At 41.8% G+C, this 13,680-nt stretch overlaps 1 protein-coding gene and 1 long non-coding RNA gene across 51 annotated transcripts in view; both read right to left on the bottom strand.

Moving 5' to 3' along the window:
- MAP7 (microtubule associated protein 7) overlaps positions 1-13,680 on the bottom strand; it is a 176,851-nt gene that overhangs the window by 65,941 nt on the left and 97,230 nt on the right. The window lies entirely within an intron of this gene.
- Positions 5,022-11,971, bottom strand: LOC110256640 (uncharacterized). Its single transcript, XR_014803170.1, has 2 exons — positions 8,916-11,971; positions 5,022-8,617 (listed from the first exon to the last, which is right to left on the bottom strand). It is a non-coding gene; the product is annotated as an uncharacterized LOC110256640 (long non-coding RNA).

Genomic DNA, 13,680 nt, shown 5'->3' with positions numbered 1-13,680 from the left:
TCTGGTTCTAAAAAGTATAGGGTTCTCCAGGACCAGGTAAGTTGGTTTTTTTTTGGTTTTTTTGTTTGTTTTTTGTTTTTTTTAGGGCCACACCCACAGCACATGGAGGTTTCCAGGCTAGGGGTCAAATCAGAGCTATGGCTGCTGACCTACACCACAGCCACAGCCACATCAGATCCGAGCTGTGTCTGCAACCTACACCACAGCTCACAGCAACCCACTGAGCGAGGCCAGGGATCGAACCGCTGTGCCATGACAGGAACTCCATGTATCACTTCATTTAATGTTATTTTCAAAAGATTATTTAAAACATACTTGCTACTTCTCAGATATCATGTAAAAAACCAAACCCTGATTGCCCCTGCGTCCTACCCTTTGCCTTAAAACCTGTTCCACCCACAGTCTCAGGTAATGCCAGTCTCAAGCAGAAGACACCCAGAGCCTCGGAGTCATTTTCGACCTCTCTCCTCCCAAAATCTGATCCACTAGTTAGTTGTTCCAGCTCTACCTTACGAAACATCCTCTCTACCAGTGCCTTTCTGGTCGTCTTTTCCCTGTGTGGCTGCAGTATCTTTTTTTTTCTTTTTTTTTAAATGGCCTCACCCATAGCATGTGGAAGTTCCTGGACCAGGGACTGAATCCAAGCCGCAGCTGCAATCTATGCTGCAGCTGCAGCAACGCCAAATCCTTTAGCCCACTGCACCAGGCTGGTGACTGAACCCGCACTTCTTCAGTGACGTGAGCTGCTGCCGTCCTATTCTTAACCCATGGCACCACAGTGGGAACTCCTCTTAACCAGTCTACCTGATTCAACCACTGATCCTCTTCAGGCAAATCTCAGCAGCCAGAGTGATCCCATTAAATCATAAGGCACGTCATTCCCCATTCCCTGCTCCAAGTTTTTCTTTTTTTTTTTTTGTCTTTTTATCTTTTTAGGGCCACACCCACGGCACATGGAGGTTCCCAGGATAGGGGTTGAATCAGAGCTGTAGCTGCCGGCCTACGCCACAGCCACAGCCATGTGGGATCTGAGTCACCTCTGTGACCTACGCCACAGCTCATGGCAACGCTAGATCCTTACCCCACTGAGCGAGGCCAGGGATCGAACCCGCAACCTCATGGTTCCTAGTCGGATTAGTTTCTGCTGCACCATGATGGGAACTCCCTCAGCTCCAAGTTCTCTAAGAGCTGCCATCCCACTCAGTAAAATTCAATAACCTCGGGCAGTCCCTATAGTGGTGGTTATGGATCTGGTGGTGGAAGTGGTGGATATAGTAGCAAAAGGTTCTAAACACTCAGCAGAAAAGGGCTCGAGTTCTCAGCAGGAGAGAGCATCAGGTGTTGTCAGGAAAAAGCTGACTTTCTATCAGTCAGCCTAAATGCATTGGAGGAACTGTAAAAATCTGCCACGGAAGGAACAATGATCTATAGTTAGAAAAGTTATGCAGTTTAAACAGGAAACCCCTCTTGTTCAAGGCAGTCAAAGCCACAGTTTGCAAAAAGTGCAGCTATTGATGAACAGAATGCAGTGTCAATTAGATGTACACTCCTGAGGTCTTTCATCTGTTGTAGCTTTTTCTTTGTACTACATCAGGTATATTGCCCTGTAAATTGTAGTAGTAGTACCAGGACTAAAAGATTAAGAAATTTAAAAGGGTAACATTCATGGTCTGTCCATGGCATGCAAGGTACTATATGGTTAGGCCTTCACCTTGTACCCCTTTCCCTCTTAATTACTCTGCTCAGATCTTACTTAGTCCACCTCAGAGCTTGGCCTGTACCTGAAATGTTCTTCTCCCAGATGTCAACACAGGTCTCCCCTTCACTTCCACTGGCTCTCTGCTCAAATGTGACATTAGAGTCCTCTCAACCTACTGAGAATTTCATCCCCACCACTCCCTGCTCTGAGGAGCTCTTATCCCCTGACATAGCACATATTATCTCCTCTAACAGGCTGAGGGAAACAGATAATAACTAGAAAGTAAGACTCATTTGTTCAAGGTTTTCCAGCCTAAAAGGTGTGATAGTAATTATGCTTCAGGAACGCTAAATTTAAAAATGGTACATAAGATGTCCTAAAAAAAAAAGTCACTAAATTTACTAGATTTATCTTTGTCCTCTTTCGTTTTTTTTTTTTTTTTTTTGTATTTTTCTAGGGCCACACCCGTGGCATATGGAGGTTCCCAGGCTAGGGGTCGAATCAGAGCTGTAGCTGCCGGCCCTCGCCAGAGCCACAGCAACACGGGATCCGAGCTACATCTGCAACCTACACCACAGCTCATGGCAATGCCAGATCCTTAACTCACTGAACAAGGACCAGGAATCGAACTTGCAACCTCATGGTTCTTAGTCTGATTCATTAACCACTGAGTCACGATGGGAACTCCGATTTATCTTTGTCCTCTGAATGAAGAATATACCAAATTTGTACAGCTCTCTCTCAATTACATGTAGTATTAGCTAGCATAGAAAACCAGAGACTAAATACTAGAAAGGATCTTATCACTATTTTTAATTGCCCAGTTTCAAACAGTTTGTTGGCTTTAAATAACAGGGTCAAACATAAACACTGACTGCTCCAACACATGCTCTCATCTCACTTGCCACAAACAAGTTGCCAGTTATTTACCACGTGGCGGGTAAAGTTCACACTAGTTAGTATTGGCCTATTGCTCACAACTTTAGAGGCAGCCCTTAAAAACCCAAAATTGACAACTGGAACCGCTGGTGCTTACTATGGATAGAACAACTATCCATGTATCCTGCAAGGAAGTCTTCCTAAAACTGCTCATAAAGAAGTTAATACTTACGAAAGGTAACCAGAAAGTATCACACAGATTTGCAATACTTTATACACTTTTTTTATTATATAGTCACCCCCAGCACACAGCATGTAAAGCCTTCATTAGTAAGCTGTTTAAGGGGTCTTCTCTTTTTAGTTAACTGAAAGATAATTAGGACCACTTGTTTAGAATATATTTCAAGTCTATTCATTTTTTTCTTGCCTTGTTATGTTTGACATAATTTAATCTGTCTCCAGTGACTATCTGCCATGCCCCCGGGTCCAGAAAACAGACATCAATCCTAGCTGAATATTACGCTACAGCAGACGGTGGAGGAGATTAAAAACACATGTTCAGTGCAAGTGACTTTTCCCAATAATCCCTGATGAATCTGTGATAAAAGCGTTCCTTTTTTTTCCCTACTGTAATTTGCTTTGTCTTAAAACGCAAATGTAAAAAATAAATTTCAATTAAGCTGGAGGTCTGGTTACTTGCATGCCAGTTGATCTCTATTTTGAACTTTTATTAAATCCACTCGAGCTGAACATCTGTCTGCCCTGCTTTATTATCTGGATCTCAGGAATTCATTTCTACCACAGCAGACCTTCTGAGTCCTATTCATAACAAGACAAATTTAAAAACCCATCTTAAAATTCATTCTGTTCATATAAAACTAATGGGTTAAGTTTAGTAAAATAAAGGGAATTCTAAAAGTGGTCAGGTGGTTTAGCCCAAGATCATGTGCTGTTAATTTTTAACCATTAGATTGAAACTTTGTCTAAAGTTTTCAGGCCATATTTTTGCTTTTATAGCAATCATTTCCTTCCACGCCTGTAAGGGTCCTCATTTCTCCAAAAACCTCTGGTTAACACTATCATGGCAGGAGGGAAGACAGATTCAGACAGACTGGGGTTAAACTGTGAGTCCTACTTACTAGCTGAGTGACCTTCTGAAAGCTTCTTGATGTCTCTGCATAGATAATATGGGGGCGAAACTGCCAAACTCACAGGGTTACCGGGAGGATTAGCCGAAAAGGTGTATGTAAATCCATGATACAGGTTGGCACATAGAAGGTGTTTGGCAAATATTCAGCCCTCCTTCTCTCAACTTTTACACTCTTCTTGGAGGTCCTGGGCCTCCCACACTTAACGGCACTCTACAGTGTGGAGCTCTGTGTCTGCGGTTGTGCAGGAGGCGGTGTGTGCTTTGGAGTCAGCTGACCTGGCTCTGCCGCTTGTGAGCTGTGAATCCTCAGCCCGTCACTCACGCTTACGGTCTTAATTTCCCCTTCTGGAGCGAAGGAACACCTGCAGGTCGTGAAAATAAACTGAGACTGCTGGGTCCACTGCAAGGCTAGAGAAATGGTGGAAGGTATTTCCCGTCCTCCCCTTATTCCTACACAAAGGTGGGAAACGGGGTTTCTAGTTCCTCTGGGCTGTGCTTGCTCAGTGCTAACAGGAAAAGCAGACCTGTATCAACTTGGTGACATTGGTCCTGGGGAGCAGAGTCTAGCTCTGCTGCTGCTTTCAGGGGTTTTCAGCTCAGCTACAATCCCATCTCTGGGGGCCTCAGGTAGGTAGGACTTATTGGCAGGGTTTTCAGGATACAACCTGGCTTGGGAAAATCATCTGTTTCTCTGGGGCTTGGAGAGATAACAATTTTCTGAAATTTAATACCTTCCAAGTTATCATCACATTAAGTATGAGCCTTAAAAAACCAACCAACTAAAAAAACCCCAGAGTTGCCATCGTGGTTCAGTGGTTAATGAATCCGACTAAGAACCATGAGGTTTTGGGTTCAATCCCTGGCCTCACTCAGTGGATTAAGGATCCGGCGTTGCCATGAGCTGTGGTGTAGGTCGCAGACATGGCTCAGATCCTGCGTTGCTGTGGCTCTGGCGTAGGCTGGTGGCTACAGCTCTGATTAGACCCCTAGCCTGGGAACCTCCACATGCTGCGGGTGCAGCCCTAAAAAGAAAACAAAACAAAATAAAACCCCTTCAATTATAATAACACGAAAATAAAATCTTCTGAGGCTTTTTTTTTTTTTAAACAAAGTGCAGTGTGCTTTACTGTTCGAGAACACAATGAAAATAGCAATTTACTCATTTAAGATTTTCAACATTTAAAAATCTGGAAATTCTAGGTAACTAGCAGGTTAGGATCACATGTACTACTTTTAAATTTACCATTAAAATAATACTATTTTTAAAACGACTCAGGTAACATTCCAGGATTATTTATTTCAATCTCTTTTCCTTCATTTTTTTTTTTTTAAAGAAAATTGAGCCATATACTATGATGCTCAGTCAGTCTTTGCTAGCCTTATAAAATTTTTATTGATCTTCCTGCTGGCTTGAAAGCTTTATTCCATTAGTGTCACATGTGAGAGTGTGAAAGACAAGAGGATGGATGGAGAGAAGCACCCTTGTGGTCTGGGACTGTCTCTAAATCACTCTGCAACAGAACAGGGAGGCAGCGGACACTTGGAACTTTTGAGTAAAAATCCTGCAGCCTCAGGAAGTGCCACAAATGTATCTCTATAACGCACATCCTCTAAGATTTATTGCATTCTTTGCAAAACCCTCCCCTCAGCTTCATGGCGTTCTCACTGCTCTGTTTCTATTTTTGGCTGTATGGTCTGACTGAAGCATCTCCTCTCAACCATCGAGGTAACTGGTCCAACAAATGCTTAATTTAGTAAAAAGGCTTACTCTTGGAGGATATTTATGGCTACAATCTCAGGGACCATGCTGAGTTTAAACTCACTGAATGATAGGTGGTCTTGACATCTACTAAAAATAATGTTTTTCTGTCACTATTTTAAATAAAATATGGCATGTGGGCTGGGAAATAGTACACCTTGAGGCTTCGACCCCCAGCTCTGTATGGGTAGGACTTTGTAGAAAACAGCCCCCGGGGCTACACACACAGCCTTAGGAGAATAAACCAGAAGACAGAACTAGAGGTTGAACTGCACACAACTGCCATTTTTGTAGTAACAAATCGGTGAATCTTGCAACTTCGTGTCTCAATCTCATCATTTCAATCTACCTGTGCAGAAGAGTTAACGTGGCAGGCCTGTGCGTGCTGTGCCTTTAGAAAGGCCTGATTTAGCTTCATGTCTTTTTGCTACGATAAATCTTGGCCGCAAGTATGACTATATGCTGAGTCTTCTTAATGAATCAATCACAGAACCTGAATCACAAATAGCTTATTTGAAAATCTGGCCACAGAATACTGTTATGGTAACTTAAGAATGTGACTGGTTCAAAATCATATACAATAAAGATTACAGGCTAACTCTTGGGTAATTCAGAGTGTTTCACCTAAAATTTTCTACTTTATGAGATCTTTCTGCTCCTTAACCTGACAGTTAAAATTGATTTTAATATAGCTGCCAGGAATACTGTAACTTTTAAGTCACAGCCCTTAAATGTTTTATCCAATACTATTTATGAAAGTTGCATTAAATGAGGACATAATGCCATCTCATAACTAATGACTTTTATGATTATTCCAAATAATGGAGAGCTTTTTCAGTTGAAATTCCTCATTTAAAGTGAAGTTTTGGAAAAATGATCGAAGCTCACAAAGTCTGCATTAGGCAAACCTAGGTTTAATTTTCCATTTTGCTTCCGTTTTCTTCCCACTTGCATTTGTTCAAGTCAACACCCTCCTGCAGGGGACACCTTGTGCTCTGTACTGACCATGATATTAAGTGAATAACGCAGCTTTTCTACGACTTTTTCCTTTTCCGGGTCCCTAATTCTGGGGAACTTTGAACTCCCCCCCCCCAGTTTCTCTTCAGAAAATTTCTCTCCTATTAAGGCCTAAAGCACAGTTTTGAACTCACTTTCAAGTCTGCATTTATAAACAGTCCCCCCGCCTCTAGGGAGACTTCATGTATGTATCACTTGAAACTATGTCAAAAGCTGAACTAGCTGTCCTCACAAAAGCAGCCAACCGCCGATGTCAGTCTCTTTGTTACTATCAGAGGAACCACCATATTCCCAGGCTCCGAAATGTTATGTAATTTTTTCAATCAACATTTCCTGCCTCCCCCACGGGCTGGGCCAGCCGCTGTGCCGCGCACTAAGAACACACTAAGAATAAATACAGAGTATCCGAGGACATGGCACCTACGTGCAAGAGGCTCATCATCCTTTGGAGGAGACAATATGCAAACACATGCAATTAAAAGAGACCAATTCAGTTTTCAAGTATCAGCACACTACAGATGATTGATAACCCAATAAACAAGGTGGTGTTAGAAGGACTCGGAGAACTGTTGCAAAAACAACTGGGAGAAGGTGCTCTGGGAGGAGTGGTGGTGGAAAACCTCACAGGATCAAGATTTTGAGGAATGGAGAGAACCTGCATAATTAGTGGGGGGGGGGCAGGGGGAGACGGGCAGGAGGTGGGGAAGCAGAGAACACTCCTGGCTGGGGCACAGCATGTGCAAAACTGCAGAGGCCAAAAAACTGAGAGTTCCCCTGTCCAGTCAGACAGGGGAACTAGGAAGGCAGGCAGTTGAAAATAAGACAAACAGGCCGAGGGCAATGCCTCCTCCGATTCCAAGGGTTTGGACTTTATGATGAAGGTAATGGGGATGGCTGGAGGGTGCTGCAGGGAACTTCCAGCTGTGAACCACTGGGGCTTCAGTGCACTCCGGAAAAATGCAAAGTGAGGCCCAACAAACCCACTGGAAAGGTATTTTAAAAGGTTATCATCTTAAACAATAAAAGGAAATTGACCTACAGCCAGACTCCTTAGGAATTCTGCTTTCTGCATAATTTCATAATTATTCACTCCTCAGAGTTTTCCACTTACCCTTACCATGTACCAAGAGACAATTATTTAACCATTAAGGGGAAAAAAAGTGACACAAATGACTATGGGGACCCAAGCCTGAAGCTGAAACATCAGGGAGCAGGGAAGGGGCAGGTCAGTGCAGCCGTCCTAGTGGGAACAGGTCTGGGTCTCCTCTGCTTCACATCCTGCAGGAGATGGGACCCCAGCCATGAACTCTAGGGAGCAAGAGCAGTGGGCAGAAAGAAACACGGAATGGAGGAAGTGTGCCTGCTGGGAAACCGGTGGGTGTTTTTGAAGGTCATGTTGAATGCAGGTAGACGCTGCTGAGTATCTTTACTCTTTCAGGATGGGGAAGCAGCCACTTCAATACGCAAACTTACAGGCATGATGCCATGGCTACGTATGTAACTACAGATGCTAAAAAACAGTGCTGAGTCTGATTTGCCCTTCTGCACTTTGTGGTACGGTGCAACCTCTGGCCACATTTCACCTGACACAGCAATAAGAAGCATGAACCATTCATCCCACACTCTATTGCTCATTTCTTGTTGCAAAAACAAATGCAATTAAATGAGACCACTTGATAATAATGTATATCTGAGTCATACACTACATTCTCCTTATTCATTCCGTTGACAGAAACAATTCAATTAAGTCAGACTTTTCTTTGCATTTCACACACTGCAGACAGAACAAAACTCATGACTTGGTGGCTACACTAGACTGCATTAGAGGCTTATAAGACCCTATGGAGGTTTCAAAATTTGAAGGGAGCTCATCCAGCAACAATGAACAGTGACTAAAAGTCACTGTCAAATAATTTTGTTTTTTCATGAAGAAAAAATTTTGACAGTGATGGAAAACGAGATTTACCCCAAACACAAAGAAACTCATCTAATACTGAAATAATACAAACCCAATGCAAAGACACTGATTTTACAAATACAATCCAATGTTGGGTATAGCTATGTCAAGTACAGGAACAGAACTGACCAGAAACATCACTCCACATCTTCAAAACTGACAAGAAGGAGTTCCCGTCGTGACGCAGTGGTTAACGAATCCGACTAGGAACCATGAGGTTGCGGGTTCGGTCCCTGCCCTTGCTCAGTGGGTTAACGATCCGGCGTTGCCGTGAGCTGTGGTGTAGGTTGCAGACGCGGCTCGGATCCCGCGTTGCTGTGGCTCTGGCGTAGGCCGGTGGCTACAGCTCCGATTCAACCCCTGGCCTCGGGAGCGGCCCAAGAAATAGCAACAACAACAACAACAACAACATAAGAAAGACAAAAGACAAAAAAAAAAAAAAAAAAAAAAAAACTGACAAGAAGTCATGAAGAATGGAACAGACACATGCTGGAGTTTATTAGTAGTTTATAATCCATCGACTTCCAGAAAGAAGCTGAGGCAGTTGCACTGAACTATCATTTACACATAAGATGATAAAAATAGTGACACACCATAACCTTTTCTATAAGAATCCATTTTTTGTTTGCTCAATTACACAATAGGAAAGACAGAAATATTACTTCTATAACTATAAATGATTATTCTATCCAAACAAGTTACCGAGATGTTTTTCAGGGATAAGGAATGGTTACTTGTTTACTCCAAAGAGCTGTTTAATCACAGCCATCATGTTCTGAGCTTAAAGACCCACAGATGTTCTCCAAGTAAATGGAGCTACAGGCTAATTTAGTCTTGGATACTTGGCTCCGTGCAGAACTATGACAATTTCTATGAGACCAGAGGAACCTGGGGGCAGGGACGGTGTCTTCGTCTTTACAATCTCCATACCTTTAGTGTTTAGCCAACTATCTGGCATACAGGTGACATTGAATAAATGCCTGAAAAAGGAAATGAGAGAATAAGAGAGGGTGGATGGTGTACCCCAAACAAACTGTGGCAAAGGCCCAGGAAGAAAAAGTATTAATGATAAGTAAAAAGTATACACTTGCTCATTTTTTAATGGCTGCTAAGACTGTAGAGAAAAGGTGACCGAAAGAATTGTCAGATCACAGTCACAGCCACGCCATGTCAGGAAAGAAAAACTATTTAATGCAATTCTAGGATGATTTTCATCATCCTAAATGCCAGGCAAGACTCAAAAGTCAAATTAGCCAGTATCTGGGGTGTTGGAATGTCAATCTCCAAATACAACAGAATACTGCCTATATGGCATGGGGGTGGCAGGTGCGGGCATGAGAACATTACAGCCTCTGCTGGAAACATCAGAAAGGCTACACACAAGCTTTTCATCTTGAGAGATTTGTAAAACTCAATCTTTTTCTAAAGCAACGTACTAGATTTGCTTAGATAATGTTGGTTAAAAGGACAAAGAAACACAAACATCCATCTTTGCTGAAATGAAGAAAAGCGTTTCAGAAAAGCACCCGTTCCATGTATTTTGTGGGGACAGGTGGGAATCACTTCTTCAGCTGTCTTGTTTACCCCCAAAAGCAGCTTCTTGATTTGGGTTCCAGAGTCTTTCTGACACACTTGGCTGATAGGAGTAAACATTACACACTTAAAATTCAGCCCCAAAGGCTATTATTTAAAAAACAAACAAAAAACAAAATCCTTTCTCCAGCCAGATGGCAACACTATAAATAGAAAATGCTGTATTTTCCACCTGTATTAATACAAACCAGATTAAAAAGCCAAGTCTTTTCTCATCTGTTGAGATATTCATATGATTTTTATCCTTCACTTTGTTAATATGATGTATCATGTTGATTGATTTACAGATATTGAACTACCCCTGGATCCCTGTAATAAATCCTAATTAATAAAAAAAAATAAATTTAAAAAAAAAAAAAAGCAAGTCTTTTCATCCCCATAGGTGACGTACTTTCCTGGTGATTTATCACCAGTCACAATGCAAGCTGCTACACAAATGATCTCTGCCCCATAATATGAACAGTGTTATGACTAAGCAAAGTAAGTACAGGACAAAGTACAGAAAAGGGGAGAAAACACTAACCATATTAAGTTTTCCAGTCACACTGAGAAATAGTAAATTACAGATTGTAGTTAATTGTCTACATCTCAACAGCTGTCTAAATTTCTAATTATCAAATCAGAGCCAATTCAATTAAATTCAATGTGTAATTAAAAGCAGCTATTTAAATAACGGGAAAGAAAAATAATTAGAACTCAACAGTATTACACTCTACTTAATTAAAATAACCAACTGAAAGAAGCTGCTTCTACTTTGAAACAGGATTACAACGTACTTTGAAGAAAACTAAAAGGGAGTGCTCTTGGGTCACAGCAGGTTAAGGATCCAGCGTTGCCACTGTAGTGGCTCAGGTTCAATCCCTGGCCTGGGAACTTCCACATGCTGTGGAAGCAGGCCCCCATCCCCTGCCCCCCCCCAAAAAAAAACTAAAATGGTTAATGTCAGTGTTTTACAAAGTGATTACTTTGGGCCACAAAATAGAAAAGATTTTGTACTTAAATGCAAAATAAAATTATCCAGGTAGTAAATGTATGGTTCTTAGAAAAAGTCCCAAATAAAAAGGGGACTCAGTTTTAAATATCAGTTTTGCAAATAAATGTGAAAGTAATTTTAATCCTTGGAGTATTTTGTCGACTGAATGAGTGTAATCTGTGAAGTAAACACATACATATAGTTGCAGAATAATAATCACTAATCATTCCTCCTCTGCAGAAAATAGTAATACTTACATTTAAATCATTTAAGGTAAACACTGAAAACCTCTATAGGAATGAATGGTTAAAATGAAAAGTTCATTCCAATTCATTTCAGGTAACTATTGAACATTTAACTTAAAGGTTGTTTAAGATGATGGGCCAACCCCGTCTCCCCTGCTGTCTCATTCGACACCTGCGACCTTGTTAGTTGTTGTTCTCTTACTGGAACACCAGCCTCACCATCTCTCCAACTACTTAAATCTAATCAAAACTTTTTTTTTTTTTTTTTTAAAGATATCCTCTTCCCTCCCTCCCACTAAATACAGTTAATTTACAATGCTGTGTTAGTTTCAAGTGTACAGCAAAGGGATTCAGTTGTACATATTTTCTTTTTCAGATTCTTTTCCACTCTAAACCATAAGATATTGAATACAGTTTCTTGTGCTGTACAATAGGTCTATGTAGTTTATACACACTACTACACATAAAATAGATACATTCATTTCAAACTCCTAGTTTCTCTCTCCCACTCCTGTCATCTATCCCCTTTGGTAACCATAAGTTTGTTTTCTATGGCTGTGAGTCTATTTCCGTTATGTAAATAAGTTCATTTGTATTAGTTTATTATTTTTTGGCTGCACCTGAAGCTTGTAAATGTCACCGGGCTAGTAACAGAACTCATGCCACAGCTATAACCAGAACAGTAGTGACAATGTGGGATCCTTAACCTGCTGAGCCACAAGGGAACTTCTGTATCTTTATTTTACATTCCACACATAAGTGACATAATATATGTGTTTCTCTGACTTCATTTAATATAATTCCAGGCCCATTCATGTTGCTGCGAATGTCATTTTTCATTCTTTTTCATGGCAGAGTAATATTCCATTACATGTGTGCATCACATCTTTATCCATTCATCTGTCTATGGACATTTAGGTTGCTTCCATGCCTTGGCTACTGTGAATAGCTCAGTCATGCACATTGGGGTGCATGTATCTTTTCAAATTAGAGTTTCCTCCAAATATGCTCCAGTGGGGGATTGCTGGATCATTTGGAAACTTTTTTTTTTTTTTTTTTTTTTGTCTTTTTGTTGTTGTTGTTGCTATTTCTTGGGCCACTCCCGCGGCATATGGAGGTTCCCAGGCTAGGGGTTGAATCGGAGCTGTAGCCACCGGCCTACGCCAGAGCCACAGCAACGCAGGATCTGAGCCGCGTCTGCAACCTACACCACAGCTCACAGCAACGCCGGATCGTTAACCCACTGAGCAAGGGCAGGGACCGAACCCGCAACCTCATGGTTCCCAGTCGGATTCGTTAACCACTGCGCCACGACGGGAACTCCTGGAAACTCTTATTTTTAGTTTAAGGAACCTTCATACTGTTTTCTATGGTGGCTACACCAATTTACATTCCCACCAATAGGCAGGACGGTGCCTTAAAAAATAAACTGTATTTTTAAGAGTTTTAATTTTACAACACATTTGAGCAGAAAATACAAAGAATTCCCTGTATCCTGCCTCCACACATGAGGCACAGTAGTGACAATACCGGATGCATACTCCCTCCCACTCTCAACATCCTGCACTGAGTAGTACATTTGTTTCAATCAATGAACCTACATTGACACATTATCAGCCAAAGCCCACAGTTCACATTAGCCTTCACTCCTAGTATCGGTTTGGGTTTGGACAAATGCATACTGTCGTGTGTCCAGCATTACAGCACTGAACAGCATTCAGACCATTTTTCACAGGCCAGCTCAAGTCTCTTTCTCAAGAAATCTCTTCTTGCTATTTCTACTGCCAACACATTTCTTTCTCTGACTTTTCCTACACTCCATGGCTGCCCCACACTGCTCTGCATTTGACTTCATTCTCTTACGTGATTTTTAGAATGTATATTTCCAAAGGTTCTAAATACTGATCATCTCATGAAAGGCCAGGCAAAAACTGTGCTTTATAGTAGGAAAAAAAGGAGGGGGGGAGGGGTGCTTGAGGCAACATTTCCCCGCTTGGAAATTCATACTGCCAGTTTGCATAGGGATCCTGGCTGGTTACCCAAAGCTTCTTTTCTAACGGCGGTCTGATTGGCCACAAGGTACAGTTCTGGCCAAAGAGCAGGAAACTGAAGTTGTTGCTGGGGTGTGTAGGAATGTGCCTTAGAGGAGAAGCAGACCCAGGTGGGCTTCCTCCTCCCAACTTCCTTTCTTCCTGCCTTGAACATGGACGTGATGTTCAGGGTACAGTGTCTGCCTTGTAACCAGGAGGCTCTCAAGAGGGAGAGGCTATGGGAGTAACAAGAGCCCTGGCCCTCACATCTTTTGAGCTGCTGAGCAAATGTTAGCAACTGTTGACTTCAGTTTCCTGCAGGTAAGAAAAAAGAAAACTCCTAATTTGTTTAAATCATCTCCCAGCACTGCCCTTGCC

Source organism: Sus scrofa, chromosome 1 (assembly GCF_054392235.1).
Source record: "Sus scrofa isolate SSC_HxYL_T2T_F1_AM1 chromosome 1, Sscrofa_HxYL_maternal_Yorkshire_Landrace_v2.0, whole genome shotgun sequence".
NCBI lineage: Eukaryota > Metazoa > Chordata > Mammalia > Artiodactyla > Suidae > Sus > Sus scrofa.
This window is presented reverse-complemented; position numbering and strand designations above follow the sequence as displayed.